The 16,258-nt window shown below is 40.1% G+C and overlaps 1 long non-coding RNA gene across 1 annotated transcript; it reads left to right on the top strand.

The window, feature by feature from the left end:
• The first annotated feature begins 8,022 nt into the window (after positions 1 to 8,022).
• Positions 8,023 to 12,878, top strand: LOC148844343 (uncharacterized). The gene is made up of 2 exons (XR_016103734.1): positions 8,023 to 9,112; positions 12,497 to 12,878. It is a non-coding gene; the product is annotated as an uncharacterized LOC148844343 (long non-coding RNA).
• Positions 12,879 to 16,258: the final 3,380 nt, after the last annotated feature.

The following is a 16,258-nucleotide window of genomic DNA, read 5'->3' as shown; positions in this document are numbered from 1 at the left end:
CATGTCGGAGATTTCAAGGGTCAAGGCTGAGAACTCTTGGACATAGTCATGCAATGAGTCTTGGTGCTTCAAGTTCTTCAACTTTCTTCGTGCCAAGTACTCAACATTTTTGGGGAAGAACCGTCGCTTGATCTCTCTCTTGAAATCGGCCTAGGTGTTGAGGGTCCGAGTGCCACATTCAATGTCCTTGCAACATCTACACCACCATAACATTGCAATATCATTTAAATACATGGTGGTTGTACGTACCTGAGTTTGGTCATCATGGATGCCAGTCGCAGAGAAGTACTGATCAAATTGCCACAAGAAGTTTTCAAGCTCTCGAGCATCATGAGCATCGGAGTATGGAGTTGGTTGGCGCACCTTGATGTGAGTGGATGGAGCAGATGAATGGCTGGTGGAATTGGCCATAGCTCTTTTCATGATTGTTAGCTCGACCCTCATCTCATCCAACTGCGCTTGGAAGCTATCCATCATGCTATGAAGGCTGCTTTGGGAAGAGCTGGCTTGTGACTGTTGCACGGTGTTCTGGACATCTTGGAGGGCTCCGTTAAAGTGTCTCTCCAGCACCACCATAGCATTCTCTACCGTCTCTATGTTGAGATGGAGTTCGTCGACCCGGTCTCGAGTCTCACCTACTGTTGCCTCGCAGCGTAAGATGCACATGTCCATGCTAGCTAATTGGTTGATAGATTTGTCACGCTTGCTAGCTTTAGTTGTGCGGCCCTTTGGGGGTTGTGTCTTGGCAAGATCATCGAGTGGAGCCTCATTGGTGTCATGGGCTTGGTGTAGCCTGTGTAGTGTGCCATCAGCAATGTCATGGTTGTTCTTCATTGTACTGAAGTAAGGGCAAAAATAGGGTCCAATGTGTGTGTAGGAGCTCCTGCTCTGATATCAACTGTCACAGGGCTAGTCGCTGGGGCCCCGTGCGGCACTCAAATGTGATGAGTAAGCCTGTGTAACAAGCAACAACACAAGAAAAGGCAACATGATGGCACACGAATTAGTCAAAAAGGCTACTTGTATTGCATTAATTGATGGCAAGCACAAGCACACAGTTCAATGTCAAGGGGATCTCATGCTTAACATTTACACACTTGTAACTCACTCGGCTACCTACCTCCCCTCAAAGAGTACGTTAAGCTTTTGGGGGAGTGACATAAAGATACATCAAAATGATGAAAAATCATACTAGGTAATTATAAGAATGCCATTGACAATCCCCCATACAAAAATACATGCATAGCCCACCCAAGACGCACACTTGGACACTAGAGTGGCGGCTGTAGGCACGATGGATGGCACTTGATGGTGCGGCGAAGAGAACACTTGTGACACCCTGGCTGATCCCCTTGTAACCCTAAAACAAATTGGGTTTTATAAAGGAGTAAAGGGGTAATTTCATAATTTTGTGACATTTAGGCGTATTTTTGTCAAATCAATTAGGAAAGGGTGTAAATATAGGCATTTTTGGGTGAAATTTGATAGGGTAGGGTTTTGGGGCATTCTAGATCGATTGGTGGGGTCATAATAGCCTAACGGTGTTTGGATAAGGGAACTTGAGGTATGAGCACTCCGATTGACTAAAAAGCTCAAAATGAAATCTTTATTCAATGGAGGGGTAAACTAAGGAATTTTAAGTTAAAATTTCACAATATGAGGTTTCTGAAGAGATTGGATGAATTTACAAGGTTTGATTAGCTCAGATGTGCCCAGATTAGGGGAATCGGAGGTACAGGTGATTTAACCGATAAAGATGTTCAAAATATAATCTTTACTAGATGGATGGGTAGATGGAGGAATTTTGAGTTGAAATTTTGTAAGATAGTATTTCTAAGTGTCTTGGATGAATTGGAAAAGTTTGATCTGTTCAAATGTGTTCAGATTGAGGAGAATTCAAGGCACAAGTGGCCTGACCATTGAAAATGCTTGGAATGGAATATTATTTGATGATAGGCAGATGGAGGAATTTTGAACTAAAATTTTGAATGGTGGTATTTCTAAGTGTCCTAGATGAATTAACAAGATTTGATTGGTTCAAATGCATTCAGATTAGGGGGATTTAGGGTACAATTAGTCCAACCAATGAAAATATTCATAATGGAATCTTCATTTGATGAATGGGCAAAATGAGGAATTTTGAGTTAAAATTTTGTACGATCAAATTTTTGAATGCTTTGGACAAATTAATGAGATTTTATCGGTTTGAAACTTCAAATGTGTTTGGATCAAGGGAATTTGATGTACGAGTGGTCCAGCCAATTAAAAGGTTTAGAATGGAATATTTGTATAATGAAGAGGTAAAGCGGCTATTTTAAGGGCTAAAATTTGATGGGTGGTCAATGAGAGTTTTAGAAAGGCATTAGTAAGGTTTAGGGGTCTTGGAAAATGTATTATGGTACAGATCTATGGTTCTAAGAATAATGGTTAACAAGATGGCTTAAATTATAACCTTTTTGTAGGATGAAAAAAAAATGAGAGTTTTAGGTCTGAAATTTTGATGGGTTTGGAGGTGTTGGATTATAAGTTACGATGGAGATCTTGAATTTGGAGAGTGGCTGCCAATAAGAATTACTTATTTGGAATCTTTTTAAATGAACGATGAAATGGTCATTTTGAGATTTGAAATTTGATGGATGGTCGATCGAAAGGTTGATGAAGGTTTTGTTCATATCCAAGGTATTTAGATTCTAGGTTTTAGTTATAGTGTTTGGTTCGTCAAAATAAAATCTTCTATGAGCAAATGACGAAATCATTGAATTTAAGGTTGAGATTTGGATCATGGGTTTTAATCAGAGTGTCCAATTCGTCAAAGTGGAATCCTCGATGAGTAGATGGAGAAATCAAGGAATTTAAGGTTGAGATTTGGATGGTGGGTTTTAGTCATAGCATTCGATTCGTTAAAATGGAATCTTCGATGGATGGACGACGAAGTTAAGGAATTTAAGGCTGAAATTTAGTATAATTGGTTGTTTAAAGGTTTTGCTTCATATTATGGGATCTAATTGTGTAATAGGTGTGGTGATGGGGCACAATCATGGCCGTCAAAAGGAAATATTGTAGTTTTAATAGTGAATTTTGAGGGTGCTTGAGTCAAAATTTGGTCTTTTAGGGCTTTGACATGTTCTAGAGAGAATTGTAGGGTCTGGTTGGGCATTTGGAGTGTAAGGAGTGGGTTAGAGAGGGAATTGAATAAAAATCGAGTGCTAACAATTAATAATACGCATTCCTTGAGATGGATAGTTTTTCCCACAAGTGGTAGACACTATCAAGGTTAAAGCAAACCACACTAAAAATAGAACCATGTAAGAAATGATTGAGTCAATTAACTGGAGCATCAGTGGAATGAAATGATTGAGCATTAATGAAAACCAAGTCATACTACTTAGATTTTGATTGTTTGGGTGTTCAAGTTTATCTAAGAATGAAGCTTAAATGCACTCTATCTAGTAAAGCATCCTCCAAAGCTCCAATAACTCTACAACTTGTTACATCCGGTTAAGCATAGGATTTAACCAATTATGTAATCATTTGTAACATAGATATGACAAAAAGATTGTTAAACAAAAAGATAAAGAATGTAATGATTTCCTTTGAATTGATGCAAATAAATTGGGATCCCAAGTGGTCAAATGGCATGAAGTCATGCTTACATGGATTTACATACAAGATGCAAGTTATTAAATGGTTATTGCAAATCATCTAGTGTTCACTAGATGAAGCATTCAGATTTCTCTTCTCATTTTAACATTGGATTAGTTAGTAATAGGAGCTACTACAAATAAGGAGAGAATTTCTCTTTTAGTTGGAAACAACTATTGTATTAGAAAAATATCTACTATAATTACAAGTATAAATATCTCTTAGAATTTCATTAAACTTTATCTTGATTTGATTCCTATAAATCTCTTTGTTTTGGAGGTTGTGCTTTCCTTGGAATTAACAAAAGGAATCTTATCACTTTTCACTTCTTCACCTTTGGCAAAATACTGAAAAAGAAGCAGCACCCTCTCAATGAGGATTCTTCTCTAGTTATTCAATGTTTATTGCAAATCATCTAGTGTTCACTAGATGAAGTATTCAAGTTTCTCTTGTCATTTTAACATTGGGTTAGTTAGTAATAGAAGCTACTAGAAATAAGGAGAGAATTTCTCTTTTAGTTGGAAACAACTATTGCGTTAGAAAAACATCTATATAATTACAAGTATAAATATCTCTTAGAATTTCATTAAATTTTATCTTGATTTGATTCCTACTAGACTTATTCATGAGCTGGGCTCGGGCTTGGCTTTTGTCAAAATTTTAATGGGCCCAGCCCGAAGCCCGAACCAGAGATAGTATAAAATTGGGCCCGAAATCCAACCCGTGAACAGGTCTAATTCCTATAAATCTCTTTATTTTGGAGGTTGTGCTTTCCTTGGAATTAACAAAAGGAATCTTATCACTTCTCACTTCTCACTTCTTCACCTTTGGCAAAATACCGAAGAAGAAGCAACACCCTCTCAATTAGGATTCTTCTCTAATCAACTTTGGCCAATATGCATTATTGCATTGTCCTCTCACCAATCAGATATAGGGCCTCGTAACATAATAATACCATTTTTTGGTTTAATGCTTGCTTTGTGTTCAAGATACCAAAACCCATCATGGTATTAACAACAAAATATGATTCTAGTGTTAAATGTGTGAATAGTTAATAATACACACACATACACATATAATTAGTTTATTTATAAATGGTTTATTCTATTAATTAACATCAATAATTGAAAACAATATAAAGTTGCATTAATTGTATCTAATGACAAAGAGGGAGAATGTTACATGAAAATAATATTGTAATAGTTGCAGTCTTAAGTTAAAAAGCTTGTTTTATTTAGTAACATTTAAAAATAAAATCTTTTCTTTATTATTTCACAATTTACAAACAAATTTGTTAAGGTTCAATTTTGGAAAGAATACAAACACAAACATTTATAGTATAAATACATACAAAATAATACAAAATTCAAGGTTTTACACTCTACATATTTGTATTTGTGCCAAATTCTAAACTAAGCCTAATGTTTTATGGCCAAAGTACTTTATAAAGTGCACAATAGATACCATTTACTAAAAATGGTTGAAATTTACTAGGCATGGATCCCAACTATAAGTACATGTAAATAATCATCATAGAATCTAGGATGAAGCTCGTAATAATGTAAGAATAACCACCACAGAAAATACAATAATGACGATCCATCACCAAAGTTAATACAAATCACATAGTTAAAGATTAAAATCATAGGAATATATGACTCCACAAACCATATAAAACATGCAATGATGCTCTCCATAAGCTTGCTGATCCTATTATCAACAAGGATGCCATTCAAATAAGATGACTACAAAGAGACATATTATGATGATGACGATAAGCACTATAGCATGACCAACAGATAACGCACTATCGCACCCACCAAACTACTTAAATTGACATCACAGGATGCCACTAAGACAATGCCTAATACAACAACAATGACAATGATAGTATCTGCAATATCGCATGTAAATGTGTTCGCATCATCCCGTGTGCTTTTAGGTGATCTCTCAAAAGGGTTATAGCTATTAATGTGCTCGCTTGAGAACCCTAAACACAGGGATTCGTAATCTTAAGAGATTCCCATGGACATGTGGCAAAACCCTGGACTACTTACCCATTTTATATTTAATGAACTATAACTATCTTTTTAGGATAAGAAAGCTTCCTTTTGATATTCCCCATTCCCTCTTATAGTCATTCCTCTCCTTCTGTAAATAGAAAAGGCCTGAAGTCTTCCATACAAGATCATCCTATGAGATTCCTAGCAACCCAACCTTCTACTTTCCCAAAATTCCCTGTTACCCTATTCTAGCCTACACCCTTGCATCTGTAACGCCTCTAGTCATCTATTGTCATTTAGTTAAACCTCGCTTGTAGCCTTACCTCACCACACAAGCCAACCATAGTATATAAGATAAATAACAAGCTCTGGAACTTCATACTAGGTCTTTAGTCCATGTTCTCACACTCATTACCTCTAAATTTGCACAAGAGTAGAGTGTCATTTGGTAACATTGGAGTGATCTCCAATCACTAGAACATTGTTTTTATGTAACTATAGGGTGTTTGCTATGGCCTCTAAATTCATGTGTTGATCTTTAAGGAAATTCTAAGAAAGTTTGAATACTTCAAACATTTGAACATTTTAAAGGTTTTTAAACATATTTTTTGAGAACTAATGCCCCTTATGAATTTCAAAAATCTTACATGAATCTTAAACATTTTAATTTTTTAAATATTAAAATTATTAATAAATGTATAATTTATAAAATAATTGATAATAACCAATTGCGAAATGTGTAAAATATATTTCTACAAGGTTATACATACTAAACAGTTATAGTATAATATAAAAAAACATTTAAATTTATTAAAATTTGTTCAAAATAATAAAAATGGAACAATTATTAGTAATTTTATATTTAAAAATATAAGTAATACTTATAAAATATGTAAAATACGCTAGTGAAGAAGTAATAATTGTTAGATAGATAAAAATAATAAGGCACTTAAAAATTATGAAAAGGTTTTTAAAATACTAAAAAAGTCAAAACTATTAATAATATTATAATTAATTAAATAATAGTTCAAAATAATAAACTAAATATGCACCTATTAAGGGTAAGAAATTTAGAATACTTTTGACATTTAGATTACTAAATAGATTCAGTACAATCGGAGATCAAGAAAAGCGAAAAAAAGCAAATTTTACTTCTTAGAGCTCAAAAATATTCCTAAACCTTTTTCATTATTCAAAGATTCAAGTTCATATTTACCAAAAGCCCCTTATTAAAGCCTTAGTACCATATAAAACCCTTTGTTGTTCTAGGTAATTTAGCATTCCGCAATCCATGGTAATTGAAGGTTTTTCAACAAGAGAAGAGGAGAAAGAAGAGGGAACAAGAGAAAAGAATAGGAGACAATGACAAAAATACACTTCTATATATCAAGCCCATGTTGATATTTAAAGAAATTTTAAAAACATGAGAAAGTACAAGTAATCGGGTTCTATATATTGTAACGTACATAATTGGTTTGGGTTTGTTTCAAAATGATTTACAATTAACTGAACCAAAACCAAAACTGACTAATCGGGTTCCATTATTAAATAATCCAAAATTGAACCAACTTTTTTGGGAATTGACCATTACGGGTCAAGTTGGGCTGCTGGTTTGATTACTAAGAACCATTTGAGTGTAAGGCCTCTATGTGGGCCAAAAAGGGTACCAAGTTCAAGTATCCATGGAGAATGTGCTCTGGAAGCTTTCGGGCTCTGGAGTGAAGTGCTCTGCATGAGTGAGCTATATGCTTTTGGGAGGCCTGAAAGCACAGAGAGAAGACAAAGGTTGGGAATCCTGGTACCAGATAATCGATGCAAAGGAAAATGGGATCTTCAAGCTCTGAAGACCTGGAAAGCGACGAACATAGACAAGATCAAGGGGATTGGGATGGGGATGAGATTAAAGAAGAAGAAGACAAGGCTCAGAGAAAGTTTAGAGAAAGCGTTTTCGGATGGGTTTTAACGGATAAGAAGTTAAATGCGAAGGGTACAATAGAACAAGCCAAAAATATGTTCACGTTGGGAAAAGGTTACGAGGTTAAGATGCTAAACGACGGAATCCTCTCCTCTGGTTCAGCTTCAAGTCAAAAGAAGAAAAGAAGATGTTCCTAGATAAGGAACCGTGGGTGATCAAGGACTACTCGCTACTGCTGAAGGAATGGGAACCGGACCTAAGCATCAGCGAAGTTTTCCAAAACAAAATGAAAGTTTGAGTGAGGATACTCCAACTGCTAGTGGAATGCATGACAAAAGCAGTAGGAGAAACGCTCGGGAAACAGATAGGAGAGGTTATCGCAGTGCAAGAGTGCAGTACAAAAGATGCTGGGAATGTACATTTAGTAGGAGCTTTTCTCAAGGTGAGGGTACTAATTGATGTGTTTAAACATTTAACATGTGCTGTACATAGGAGGTTACCTGACGGAAGAAGAAAGTGGCATGCAATCCAATATGAGAGACTCCCAGCTTTCTGCGATAAGTGTGAGAGGCTGGGGCATCTGAAGCAAAACTGTGCATCCATTTTTGGGGACAAGATCTGGTCGGAGAAGTAATCAATAAATTAGAAAGCCAAAAATTGTCTCTAAGATCGGGAGATAAGGGTTTCGGACCCTGACTGAGAGCTAATGGAGATAAGGAATTGGGAAGGTTCATGAATGCGGAGCACTCAGCGGATGCTTTCGGACGAAGTTGGGTGTTAAAGAGGAATCAGAAGCAATTGCAGCCGAGGTTCTTACTGGGGGGTCAAAGTTCGAAAATGCCGGAGCCGGAACCGACGAAGGAGAGATTAGTGGAAGCTGAGGATCTAGACGCTGCTGGAGGAGTGGGGCAAGGTGTTCGTCGGAGACTATTCTCAGACGATTCGGAGCAGGTGCAGAGGCCGGTTCGAGCGGCATTTCCGGTGGGAGCGAGTTTCGAAGTAAGGCTGTCACCTGTTAAGTTGACGGCCGGAAATCAGGGAGGAGGTGAAAGATTTGGGTGGCAGTTGGACGAAGACTCAAGTCAGACATCAAATCAGAGGTTTCGAGTGGCGGTGGAGAAAAGGCCAAGTTGCATTTTAACCAGGCTAGCTGGCAATGTAGTTAGGAATTTGGAACCACTGGAGAGGGTCTCAACCCAAATACTGGAGTTGGTCCAAGAAGAAGAGGACGTGGCTCTAAGTCAAAGACATTGAAAAAAGCAAAGTTTAATGAGGAAAATACACGTGGATGCGAAAAGAGATTCAGAGAGACAGGTGTTGAGGCGGATTCAGGAAAGTGACTTCGGCATAGAGGGGGAAGTGAAGTGTTGGCTTTATGCAGAACGAAAAGGGAGAAAAGAGCAAAACCGTGAAGAAGACACTGAAGTCGACTCTGTTACCTGAGTGGGAGAGGGTGACAAACAAGGAAGTGTCAGATGAGCAGGATGTTGTTTAATACTGACGACGGAAATGGAGAGGGAGGCATGGGGGAGGCAACCCGGCAGAGCAAGAGGTGACGGACTATAACCAAAAATCCTTTTATTTTAATAGTAGAAAAGTTAGAACTGAAATTTCAAATTTGTTTTCAAAAAAAGGTGGGAGGGCGTTGGAAAAATAGGGAGGAACTTTATCTTCGTCTGAAAAAAATTTAGCATGCAGAATTTGGCGATCCTTCAAAAGGAAAAAATTAAAAATAAAATAAAAGGGCTGAAGTTCAATAATGGGGGACTACTGATTAAAATGGAATTTAAATATAATAGCTTAAAGCCAAGTGGGTTTCGTTGGGGTCTGTTGATGAAAGAACTAGAAAAGAACAAGGAGAAAAGGGTGGAAAATTCAGAGTGTTGGGACTATCAACTGAAAAGGGTGAGGGAGGTTACCCGAAATCAGCCCTAAAGAAGTCATGTTAATCTTGAGTTGGAACTGCCAAGATTACGCTCTCCCTTGATAGTTCGGGGTCTCAAGAGAGCCTGCATGGAAACAAAGCCGAATATAGTCCTCTTAATAGAAACAAAATGTTCAGTAGCACAATGAAGGAAAAAACTTCTAGGGTTTAATGATTAAGAGTGCTAGGGGTGGATGCAGAAGATCTAGCAAGGGGAATGGTAGTCTTTTGGGAAAATGAGGTTAAATTACAAATCAAGCAGGCCTGTGCAAGAATAATTACAGCAAATGTAGAAGATGAAGCTGGGGAAGGTGGAGAATATCTTGTCTATTGGGAACCAAATAAGCAAAAGAAGAAAAATTTTAGGAACCTGTGGGAAAGACTAGCCCAGTTGTGTGATGGTCCTTGGGTCAATATAGGTGACATGAATTTGGTTTTCAATAGATAAGATAAGGAAGGGGAAAAGAAAATATGAAGAAGTCATCTGAGAAGGAATAGGGAGCTACTGAGAACCTTAGGCTGCAAAATCAACCCAAGCTATGGTCCAAGATTCACTTGCAATAATAGAAGAGAGGGGTTAAGAAATGTGAGAGAGAGGATTGATCTAACTATGGCAAATGGTGAGTGGCTGGATTTGTTTCAGGAGGCCAGGGTTCAGCATTTACCAATTGGGGGGGTCAGATCATATCCCAATTTTCCTAGACACTAACCCAGTTCAATGTAGAAGGAACAAACCTTTCAGATTTGAAAATATTTGGGCGACCCATGAGGACTGTCCAAGATTAGTATCAAAGGTTTGGTCCCAGATCAGCAATAGTGGTGGCCAAAGGGAAGTAGTGGAAAAAAACAACAAATTAAGAATTGACCTAAGGAAGTGGAACAGGACAGTATTTGGGAAAGTGTAGGAAAGAATTAAGTCCACTCAAGCTAAGTTAAAAAAAGGAACAAAATGCCCCTAATAGTCCCTATATTTAGTCAAGAGTAGTCAACTTGAAAAGGATTTGGATGAGGAATTGAAAAGAGAAGAAATGTTTTGACATCAAAAACCTAGGCAGAATTGGCTAAACCTTGGAGTTAAGAATACAAAATTTTTCCACCAATCAACTCTAAGGAGAAGAGCTAGAAATAGAATAGTGGCTTTAAAGGATGAAGGGGATAATTGGATAACAGGCTAGGACCAAATCAGAGATCACCTAGTTGGAGCATTTTGTGAATATTTTTGAATCTATCAACCCAAATGTAGAGGAGAAACTTCTCAATGTTATCCCAAACCTAGTAAGTGATGAAGACAACCAATGGATGCAAAGAGAGATAGAAGAGGAGGAAATAGTGGAGGCTTTGTTCCAAATGAACCCTCACAAAGCTCTTGTGCCGAATGGGTATCCAAACTCCTTTTATCAACAGTTCTAGAAGGAGGTGGGGCAAGGCAGTCAAAGAATTCTTTTAGAAGGGATAACTCCACAAAGAGATAAATAAAACTATCATTGTGTTAATCCCTAGGTGTAGATCCCCAGAAATAGCCGATTAGTTCAGACCCATAAGCCTATGCAACAAACTGTACAAAACAATAGCTAAGATAATAATAAACAGACTTAAGTCATTCCTACCAAATGTTATAAGCCAAAGTCAAAATGCTTTTGTCCTGGGTAGACCCATTCTGGATAATGTTCTGATCTCCAATGAACTTATCTACTTTATGAAAACTACAAAAAAAAAAAAGACAGAATTTCATGGCTCTAAAGTAGGACATGAGTAAGGCTTATGATAGGTTAGAATGGTCTTTTCTAAAGACAGTGATGCAAAGGATGGAGTTTGGTCAAGTCCTTATTGGGTGGGTTATGTAGTGTGTCTCTTCAGTCTCCTACCAGCTGATTGTTAATGGCAACTTGAGTCAAACTTTCTATCCAGCCAAGGGTCTTAGGCAAGGGGATCCTCTATCCCCTATTTATTCCTCTTAGTCTCTAAAGTGTTATCTTTGGTTATTCATAATGCTCATTCTCTTGGTAGACTTTTAGGAGTAAAATTTAACAAAAGTTGTCCTGCCATCACACATCTGTTCTTTGCAAATGATTCCTATGTCTTTACAGAAGTAAACATTGAGCAAGGAGGTCTGATCCTGGAAATCCTCCACCAATATGGCCAAGCTTCAGGACAATAGGTTAATCTCTCTAAATCTGAAATCTTTTTTTAGTCCTAAAATGCATCATAGGTTCCAAAAAAATGATATCTAGGGTGATGGGGATTAAAAAGGTTGTTTCTCCTTCAAACAACCTAGGTTTACCTGTGGGACTAAGCAAGTAAACAAAAGGGTGTTAAGATTGGAGACCAAATCAAAGAGTTGGAAGGCCAGTTTTCTTTCTCCTACAGGAAAGGAGGTGTTGATAAAAGCAATGCTAATGGTGGTCCCAACTTATATAATGTTAGCCTTCCTCATTCCTATAGGATTATGTGAAAAAATTAAAAGAATTCAAAAACAATTATTGTGGGGGAGAGTAGCATGCAGAAAAAAGGTCATTTGGGTGAGCTAGAGCAATATCTGTAAAAGTAAATTCTCAGGAGGGCTGGGGTTCAAAGACCTTCATCTTTTTAACTTAGCCCTTCTTTCCAAGCTTGCCTAGAGGGTGTGCACTAACAAGGGTAGTCTATGGTGCAAACTTATAAGGGGAAGATACCTAGGGGATAAGAATTTTTGGAGCTTTAAAGGTCCCAAATCCTGATCCTAGGGCTTTAGAAGCTTATTGGCAGATAGAGAAGTGCTAAGGGAAGGGACTTGCTATAGTGTGGCTACTGGAGAGGACCTATCACTATGGGAGGATCCATTTTTTTGTCTTTTAATTACTTTTTTGATTGGTGGGGTTGGTGGATTAATCAGGACCAGCTGTTGTATTGTGTGGGTGAAGATGCTCTGGAACTATCTACTATTGTGCTATAGAATATTTGGAAAGCCAGAAATGGCTTCATTTTTTAGTCTGTTTCCTCAAACCCTTTTAATGCTCTTCATGTTGTTCACAGGTTGAGGATGGAAATGAAGAGAGCTTCCCTTCCAAAATCAATCGACTGTTCTCTGCATAAAAAATTGGTGGACAAGCCTTTCTTGCAAAGATTGATGGAATGTGAGGGGTGTATTGCTATGGCTGATGGAACCTTTGGAATAGGTAGTAGTGCTTTTGGTTTTTGGGTTTCTATTAACAGAAAACACTTCTTTTTTGCTAAATGCTGACCTTGTAAAGTGTTCTCTGCTCTCTATGCAAAGGACACAGCAAAACATGAGTGTGTTTTGTTCCTTTATGGATTGGGAGCCTTGTATCTGGTCGATCCTTCACAGCATGTTTGCTTTATCTGACTTCTCTTTGAAGGTTAATTTGGCAAAGAGGGTTTTTATTGGATCAGCGCATAGGCTGGCTGTCAAGGGTAAGATTGGTTTTCGGGAGTTCTGGGAGCATCCCCTACCCTGGATGCTCCCGCTTTTCAGTGTTGAAGATGTGACTCAGGTGCCTGACTTTGTGGAGAGGACCTCTGATCCTCCTTAGTATCTTTTGTGGTTTTCTATTGTTGCATTGTTTGTTCCTACCAAAAAAAAAAAAAAAACCATTTGATGAACAACCCTTACAAGTGACCAACTTTTTTATTTGGGTTAATTACAAAGACCCCCTGTATTATGGGTCTGTGACAAAGACCTCCCTGTACTATAACCGTGAGACAAAGATCCCCTTCTGTCAGCCTTCCGTCCAAAAAGATGATGAAAATTCCACCCCCGACCTTATAATTACAATTTGGATAATTTTAACCTATTTTTCATGTTTTATAGGTTTTCACCTTATTTCTTCCTTTCAATCACCTATCGTGCCACTGTTTCTTGTCCGGGTTATTGTACTTACGCGACCTATTTTGGCCCCGAGGCTCTTGTAGTGAATTGATTTTTGCCAAGCTGATAATATGCCATTTTCTTTGCTTGCTTACGCTGAAGTTCCTCTTGTTGATTCTGCATCATGGCCCTAAGGCCCTTGTAGCGATTCCGTCCACTTCGTTTGGCGGTTTATAGGTAGTATCGCCTTAAGTTAACAATGTTCCATGCTCGGGGTACTTGTTTGCCTTCTAAGGTTTCGAGCTCGTATGCCCCCCCTCTTCCCGAGCGCTCTCTTTATTTTATAGGGCCCTTTCCAATTTAGACCAAGTTTGCCCATGCCAAGTTCGGGCACCATAATCTTACGAAGGACCAGGTCGACGACCCGGAAGTTTCACTGCTTTACTCTGGCGTTGTAGTAGCAAGCTACTTGCTGCTAGTAGGCCACTGTCCGGATGTGTGCGAGGTCCCTTACCTCGTCCAGTAGGTCAAGGTTGGTACGTAATCATCATATGTTTCTATTCGCAAATGTTGGTACTTCGATTTTCGTAGGGATTACTACTTCAGTGCCGTAGGTGAGGTTGAAGGGTTTCTCCCGTGGTGGTTTTTTCTGTAGTTCGGTGAGCTCATAAAACACTTGGTAGCTCTTCCGCCCACAATCCCTTAGCTCGATATAGACGTGCTTTCAATCTGCGCAGGATGACTCTATTCATTACTTCTGTCTGACCGTTTGCCTGTGGGTGCGCGATTGACGTGAAGTTCTGCCGAATCCCCATGTTCTGACACCACTCTTGGAACTTGATATCCTCGAACTGCTTGTCATTGTCGGAGATTAGTACCCGAGATGTTTCGGGTCATAACTGTTGCCAGAGGTTCGGTTTCTATCCACTTTGTGAAGTAATCTACTGCCACAACTAGGAATTTTCTCCCTTCTGTTGCTGACGGGAATGGCCCCAGGAGGTCGATGCTCCATTGTGCAAAGGGCCATGGATTGGCAAGGTATTTGAGGTCGGAAGCAGGCTGATGGTGGATATTGGCGTGTTTCTGACACTTGTCACATTTTTTGACGAGCTCTGCTTCTGCCTTCATCGTTGGCCAGTAGTATCCTTGTCGAAGTGCTTTTTGGGCGAATGTTGTGCCCCCCAGGTGTCCGTCGGTACACGCAAGTAGGGGAGCGTGTACGACCGTCGGTACAACCGTTCGTTAATTATGACGTATTTGGCTGCCTGGCGCTGCACCCTCTTAGTCGCATTGCGGTCTACAGGGAGGGTTCTGTCTAGCAAGAAGCTTGCGAGTGGGTCGATCCAGCTCAGCTATGCTTCGAGGATGGGAGCGACCTCCTCTACCCCACCGAGAATATTAGGCCAAGGTAAGTCTTCTATGTACATGGTTCTCATGTTGTTGTGACTTGTGCTGGCTAACCGGGACAGAGCGTCAGCCTCAGTGTTCTCTGACATCGGGATTTGCCTAATGAAGTGTGATTGGAAGTTGAGTAGGGCCTCTTTTACTTTCGCCAAGTATGCGATCATAGAGAGCTCGTGAGATTGGAAGTTAAATAGGATGTCTGCCGAACTACCTGAGTCCACCAGTACGCGCCGGACTTCGAAGTCGCTGATCCTTAGCTTTATGACGAGCGCGTCGTCGTGGGGGTAGTGAACACCTCGCGCGTCGTCTTTTGTAAAGAAGATCGGTTCTTCTGTCTTCGACCTCTTGGGAGGGTTCTGCTCCTCTCAGGCGGCTTCGCGAATTGACGTTCGTGCTGCTACCGAAGTGCATCCTGCCACCACTGAACCGCCCACTATCACGTGGATGGTTCCCCAGACTGGCCTCTCTTCTGGGGGAGGTTGCTGCAAGGCTTCGGTTGGTCTGCTGCTCGGCTCGAGGACATCCTTTTCATGTTCCCCTTGTCGACCTGCTTTTTTACTATTGACATAATGTACAAAATTTCTCAAGTACCCGCGACGGATGAGTCCCTCTATCTCGTCGCGGAGATTATTACATTGCTCGGTGATGAGTCCCTCTATCACGTCTTAGGCGAGGTGGCCACTTTATGTAGGGGGCGTCCTTGATCGTAATCAAGATCTCGATCCGCCTTGTGTTCAACGGCGTGTAGTCCGTCCGAGCTGCTAAGGGAGCTCGGGACGGCTGGCTTGGTTTCGCCTCTCGGTTCTGGCTTCTTCTGTCGTCGGGGTTGGAGGGCTCGCCTTCTCTTTTTCTTTTTTCAACCCTGCCTTCGGCTCTCTGGTTGATCTCTTCCTCTGTTCTCATAAATTTGTCCGCGAGTTTGAGGAAGTCGGCCACGGTTGCTGGCTGCCTGGCCACCATGTGCCATTTGAATTCTTTGTGCGTCACCCCTCTTTTGGCCGCAGCGAGTTGTACCGTGGGGTCTAATCGAGGGATCTGCAAGCATGCTTCATTGAACCGCTTGATGTAGCTCCGGATGGGTTATCCCTCTCTTTGGATTACCCCGAAGATACTTTCCTCGGTTCTGGGGCACCTCTTGTTGGTAACAAAGCGCGTAGTGAAGATTTGCACGAACTGGGCCCATCTTCTTATTAACCCGGAAGCTAGGTTCCGGTACCAAGTGCGGACCACCCCTCTGAAGGTGGTGGTGAAGGCCAGACACATACACGACTCGCTGGCCCTAGCGAGGTGCATTTGTGACTGGAAGGCGTCAACGTGGTCGTTGGGGTCAAAGGACCTATCATACTTGTCTAGAGATGGGAGTTTGAAATCTCTAGGCAAGGGGATCGCTAGAAGTTCTGTTGAAAGGGGGGAAGGAACTGAGAGAATGGGGATGGTTTTTACCTCGCCCGAGCTCGTTTCTTCTTTGCCTCTGAGCTCGGGTAGCACACGGGTAGCAGTTCAGCGACTTCGCTGGCGCCTTCTTTGAGTGGGCCTGGTGCTGGCGTTGTTGGCCTCCGTGTTGC

This window comes from Nelumbo lutea, chromosome 8 (genome assembly GCF_056320005.1).
Source record: "Nelumbo lutea isolate HS-2025 chromosome 8, American lotus-T2T, whole genome shotgun sequence".
In the NCBI taxonomy this organism is placed as follows: domain Eukaryota; kingdom Viridiplantae; phylum Streptophyta; class Magnoliopsida; order Proteales; family Nelumbonaceae; genus Nelumbo; species Nelumbo lutea.
Note: the sequence above shows the minus strand (reverse complement) of the source record. Positions and strands in the feature narration are given on the sequence as shown.